At 46.1% G+C, this 6421-nt stretch overlaps 1 long non-coding RNA gene across 1 annotated transcript; it reads right to left on the bottom strand.

Moving 5' to 3' along the window:
* Window positions 1-643: 643 nt before the first annotated feature.
* LOC132515009 (uncharacterized) lies at window positions 644-5762 on the bottom strand. The gene is made up of 3 exons (XR_009539013.1): window positions 5627-5762; window positions 4583-4654; window positions 644-964 (listed from the first exon to the last, which is right to left on the bottom strand). It is a non-coding gene; the product is annotated as an uncharacterized LOC132515009 (long non-coding RNA).
* Between the last annotated feature and the right edge of the window lie 659 nt (window positions 5763-6421).

The following is a 6421-nucleotide window of genomic DNA, read 5'->3' as shown; positions in this document are numbered from 1 at the left end:
TGCAGGGTGTGATGGGAAATCTATGGAACTGATAGAGCTGGGATTATTCCTGGCTCTGCCACTTTTTGACCTTGGGCAAGTTACCTAACCTCTCTGAGCTTTCCGATTTCCTAGCTAACGCGAGATAAGGTATGCCTACGCTGCAAAGTTTTAGGAAGAAAAGACAGAGCCAGGGCTTGCCCAATAAATGGGAGCTACTGACAAATGCACAGGCAGGCCTGTGAACTACTCTATATGCAAAGGACCCAGTTGGCAGCAACGACCAAAATTCCCCAACCCGAAACCAAACGGGGTCATGAGCTGCAAAATGAGCGATCTGGGCTCCAGAAAGTTCAGCTGACCCTGGGAGGTTCCCGCCCAGCACTGCTTAGCTTGTCTGGACCCTGGCAGTGGACCGGTCAGGAGAAGGCCAAGAGAGGACTCAACCCCCCCAAAGTGATAACCGGGGAGGGGGAGGCAGGGGGAGGAAGGAATGTACTGATTCACCGCCCCACCCATCCCCTGCCTCTAATCTCTCTTCCGGAATTTTACAGCCCTCTTTACAGGGGCGGAGGCCGAGGGGGCAGGGCGCCGGTCATTAAGGGCTGCAGGAACCTTCCACCCCCCACCCCCCACCCCCGCCCCCGTGCTTGTCAATCAGCTTCTGCGGGAAGCCCCGGGGAGTTGTGCAGACCCCTGCAGTTTGCCCTAGGCGGCAGCCTCCAAAAGAAGAGCCTGGGTGCGTGCTGCCTGGGGAAGCCCAGCGGGGAGGGAGAGGAGCTGTAAATTCCGGGAGACGTCAAGGCTTGCTTCGCGGGTGGGTCCGCGGGTCAGGAGTTCTCTCCTCTGGTGCCGGTAGGAGCTGGAAAACTGCTGCTGAATCAAGCCTGGGCCTGGGTGCACTGGAAGGCCGCGGCCTCCTTCTGGATCCTTCCCTCGGCCAATCAGCTATTAGGATACCCCTCTCCACCGCTGTCAGGTGTTACTGGATTTCAGCCAGAAAAGCAAAAGGAAAACGACTTAAGGAACTGACAAAGAGCGAGCGAGCGAGCGAGCGAGAGAAAAGTTTAGAAACATGGTGCAACTCCTTATTTTATCTTACTAAAGATGGGGCAACTGAGGCCCCCAGAGGGCGGGGATCAGCTCAAGGCGGTGCTGAGAAACAGCAGCGGACTCCAGGCCAGTACTTTAACCTCTGGCGCTGCCCTGACTACTCCTTTCAGTTCACAGCTTTCCCTGACACCTCGAGACTTAGTTTCCCCGTTTGACAGTTGGAAAATACCAAAGAATTTATTAATAAGTGAAACAAGCGCTGTTGGAAGTGAAGCAGCGAACTTCCCTACACAATGAACAAAGTGATTAGGAGGTAATGATGCTCAGAGCTAACATTTATTGAGCACTTACTATGTGCTAGGCACTGTTGTTGTAAGCCCTTTATAGCTATTAACGAGTTTAATTTCACAACAATCCTAGGAGGCGGAAATTATTATACCCATTTTACATACGGGGAAACTGAGGTGAATAACAGAGAAGCCACTTGACCAAGGTCACCCAGCTAGTATGTGATAGAGGCAGGATTTGAACCCAGAGAGTATTTGTCCTGAGCCTCACACCCTCAACCTCTATGCAGTCTGCTTCCCGAATGAGAATGTGGTTACGATCTACCTACCTTACAGGTGTTGGTTTAACCGTGTAAGCTCTTTTCATTATGGCAACTTCTTTTGGAGTGACATAGATTATCTGCTTGTGTATAAATGTTTAATATATGCTCTCTGACCGTGATAATGTTTCTACACACTGAGACTTCAAAGCACCAGGTTAAATGGGGCAATCAAGGTCACATTGTGAAATCGAGAGGATTCCTTTGCTGATGGTGCACAGTTGTCTTAATTCTGTCAGGTGCTATGGCCAGAATCCTGACTTTTCCCCCCCACAGTGGCTCCCTGCCCTGCTACCCTCAACATATCCCCTACCCTATCCTCAACTTGTGTACACATAAACTGCACAATTGAAGGTTTCTTTCTTGGCTTAAAGCCAAAATGATAGTTCTTCTTTTGTTAAAATGCAAACATCACAAGAGTGAAAAGCTGGGCCTTTCCAGCCATTTTCATGTAATGAGAATGAGATTTATCAACTCCTCCCTAAACATGAATTTCAGTAGGAGAGAGCAGAAGGACTACAAATTCACCGCAATTAATGTGTGAAAGAACTTCGGAAGTCATCGAGTGTAGCCTCTCCTTTCATAGGCCCAGATAAAGAAAAGGAGTTTCCCAGGCCACTCAGAGATATTGAGGGCCTGAGGAGGGTGGGAAGACCCATTGTGGGGAAGGGAACAGAAGGGCAGGCAAAAGGACAAAAGATTAGGTTAGCCTCAATGTCAGCAGCTTTTCCTTCTAGTTGTGTTCTAACCCTCAGCCCCAGCCTTAAAAATTATATGTGCATTTTATAGTATATAAATTATACTTTAATAAGACTGTTAAGGGAATTCCCTGGCGGTCCAGCGTTTAGGAGTCAGTGCTTTCACTGCCGGGGCCCGGGTTCGATCCCTAGTCAGGGAACTAAGATCCCACAGGCCACGTGGTGTGGCCAAAAATAATAATAATAATAACGCTGTTAAAAACTAAGACATGCTTCCTATAAAAAAAATTTTTAATTACAGAGATGAATGCTTAATAAAGTAAAAGTCCCCCATAATCATACCCAAAGAAAGAACCACTAATAACAATTTGTATTATATTGTTCCTCCCAATTTTTCTCTGTACATTCATATTTTTTCTGTGTATTCATATATGCATAAACATGTGTGCGTGTTTATAATAGAGTTGGGATTGTTTCTCTTAACAATATGTCTTGGACGGTTTTCCATGTCAATACATTTAGATCTACCTCATTCTTTTAAAGGCTGTGTACATAGTATGGCTGATCTGTAATTTATTTAACAGATTCCCTAATGATAGATACTTGGATTGTTTCCTTTTTTTGCTAATACAAGCAGTACTACAATCGACATTTCTGCACATACATTTTTTAGCCCTTTTAGAGGAATTCTGTAGGATAAATTCCCAGAGAAACAGTTCCTTTTAAAGCAACATGCCTCATAGATTATCATTTTCATCTTATTCCAAATGCCCTGACATAAAAGCCTGACCCTGATCAAAATCACACAAAGTGCTCAGGCTATAGTACACATTAAATAATGTGTTATTTTCATGATTATTATTACTATTATTTCATGATATCATTAGTCTTGTGGGCAGAAGTTCATTCCTTCAGTTAACAATTATTGATGAGCTTCTGCCGGGTGATGGGCCGGAGGGTCCAGCAGTAAACAGATGTAGACCCTGCCCTCAGGAAGGTGACAGTCTAGTTGTTGATGGATGTATCAACCAGTGATTACAACACTGTGAGATAAATGCTGCAAAAGTGGTAACTGTAGGGGAGATAAGGGAGCATACATGAGGGACAATAACCAACCTGAAGAAGGGCAGGCAAGAGAGGGGAGATCAAAAAGAAGTGACAGCTTGAATTATCCAAAGAGGGAAGGTAATAAGCGCCCCAGCCGTCAGAGGTATCTGAGCAGAGGCCAAGACACCATCTCCAAGAACTACCGGTAGGAACAGTAAACTAAATCAGTGGTTTCTCAAATGTCCACACTCAGACTGGTGCTAGTAGATGGGGATAGCAGAAAATTAAGGATAAAAAGGTAAATTTCCTATGCTAAATCTATTCTGTTTAAGGGACAGCTTTTCATTCTGAAAGTATACCCTTCCTATCTTTTTTGGTATTAAAATGTCCTTCCTTTCATGAAGCAGTGGTTGTAGTAAATGATAGTTGTTTTTCTTTAATGTTTTTGTTTGGCCAAACTAAAAGCTAGCAACCATGCCTGGATTTTCCTCCTTACTTTTTAAACTTCTGGGACCTCTGAGCCAGGTGACTTCTAAGGCTCTTTCCATCCTTGTGATTATAAGATTCTCTGCTCAACAGTGATCATGACCTGAAGCTAAATTAAGTTTTCAATCTGTGAGCCAAATCTTTTTCAACAGACCCAGGGTAAAAAAAAAAAAAAACATAAGTATGTGAGTAAGTAAAAGAAAGAAAAAAATTTGGTACTCTCTTAAACACTTTTATTTTTTGGTTCCCAAACCACATCAGAGTACCTCAAGTTTCCATATAGACTTGCTCTCTTGCTCCCAGAAAATGCAGCACTGAAGAAGAGAAACCACAGAAATAACAGATAGAAGTGATATGGGAAAAATCAATTTGGTGCAGTTTTCACAAACCTTTAAAATAGAGCAATTTAAGTGATGATGGGGTTTCATGACCAGCAGCAGCAGAGCCTCTGATGGGACTGCTGGTGTTTTTCTAGCGTTTCTCTGAGCAGGTGGGGAAGGGATTTTTTTTCCTCCCCTTTCACTTAGAAGAAAATGGAAGCAATGAAAAGCAAAAGTCTCCTGTAAGGTTACATCAAGAGGAACAAATGAAATGCAGCTCCCCTATAGCCAGAAGCAGTAAACCCTCAGACAGGCACCAGGCAGTACTTCCCTGCAGAAACTGAGTATTCGCCAGCACACCTGGCTCTGCTGTTACCATGGCAACTCCTCACCTTTACATTCCTTGACTTGGGGGTTGAGACTGGTTCAGGGCATATTTGAGTTTTCATGTTTCTCCTTGGCTTCTAGAAAAGGAAAGGGGAGGAGAGGGAAAGGATTCAAATCAGCTGACCTCCTGCCTTGGCTGTTTGCTTTGCAGCTTGTGTAACTAGGCCTCACTGGTGAGAGGGGCCTGCAGCAGGGTGAGGGAGCCCAAAGGCCTAGGTTCAAATCCCAGCAACTCAACCCAATCCATTTATTCATTCCAACAAGCCCTCCTCTGGGCCAGGCACTAGCAGTACAGAGAGATGACTGAATAGCCAGGGTTGGCCATCAGAGAGCTGGCAGTCCAGAGGGAAAGCTGGGTCAGCAACCACAAGCCAGTGTGACAAGTGACTTCACAGAGGCAGGTGTCGATTCTATCACTGCCCAGAGAGGTGACCTTGCAGGGAGAGGAGAAACAATATGTGACTCACACTGCATTGAAAAGGACTCTTAGCAGCACTCTAGCAAGAGTTCCTTCCTCTTGGGCCCAAAGAATTCAGCATGAGAGCCTCAAATTAAGGGTGACAAGAGTTGAGATTTGCACTGTGACCTCAGGCATGTCAACTCACTTTCCTGAACCTCAGTTTCCCCATCTATAAACCAAAGCTAATAATAACTACCCTACTCCTGTTGAGAAAAATTACATTCATTAATATAGAATGATGAATCAAAGAACAGATAGACTTGGATCCAAACCCTGACTCTTCAATGATCAACTGAGAGATAATTCTGGACTTTAACCCCTCTGAGTCTCACTTTCCTCACCTGTAAAAGAATCATCATAATCATGCAACTCATAAGTGTTGCTAGAATTAGATGGGAAACACAGGTGAACCACATAGCACCAGCACACAATAAAGTGCTAGTTACTTCTTATTACAGAATCTCCTGATCTAGTGCCTGATGTGTCCCTAAGTCAGATGGTATTGTTATTATTGTCACATGGCACCTGGTAGGCACTCTGTAAATGTTACTTTCCCAGCCTCTTCGGACCCTCTCCTCCAATGACTCACCTTTGCATCATCTCCAGCTTTCAACCTGTTGGCTGTTTCTTTCCCAAGCCAAGGAGAGTGCAATTTAATCTGCATCCCTCCCCAGCATCCCCTTCTTCACCTTGGCCTGAGCCTCTCTCCTGGGCTGGGCCTGGCCCCAAGGAGCTCCTCTGGAGACTGAGGTGGGGGAAAAGGCAGGGAGTGCGTCAGCCCTGATGCAATCACAGGCTCATTGCTTGGCCCACTTCCTCCTCTTTGGGTGTTTACTGGAGCCTGGATTCCACAGGAACCCTTGGAAGAGTGCACTGACAGTGGGGGCGGGCAGCACACAAAATTGTGCCTGCTTTGGGGACAGTTTAGGGAGAAAGAGATACCATGCCCGCCTGGGCCTCACGCGCCCTGGGCTCATGGACACGAGAAAGAAAGAGATACCAGGTGTCAAGTCCAGAGGGAGGGGCAGGGAAGACAGGCTCGAGGAGGGGGGACTAACCACTGGCTGCTGCCAGACCACTTCCAGACCAGCTCTGGGAGGCCTGATGAATAGGCCCTTTATCCCTGAGCTTAGAAGCTCGGGGGAGGGAGCCCTGGAAGAGGGTCTCAGGTGACAAGGAGCCTCAGAACAAGCTGAGAGGATCCTGTCCCTTCCTTCTCAGTAGAAATCCGAGCTGGAGAGAAGCTTGTTTTCCAGGTATTTGCTGAGGATCTTCATTTGGGAGGCCTCTCGCCAATCCCACAGCCTTGCTGTGTCACCTAGAGACATCCTCAGAAGTGCAGAGCTGCACAGGGCAAAGAACACAGGCTTCTGGCAATCACTTC

The sequence above is a fragment of the Lagenorhynchus albirostris genome, chromosome 2, assembly GCF_949774975.1.
Source record: "Lagenorhynchus albirostris chromosome 2, mLagAlb1.1, whole genome shotgun sequence".
In the NCBI taxonomy this organism is placed as follows: Eukaryota; Metazoa; Chordata; class Mammalia; order Artiodactyla; family Delphinidae; genus Lagenorhynchus; species Lagenorhynchus albirostris.
This window is presented reverse-complemented; position numbering and strand designations above follow the sequence as displayed.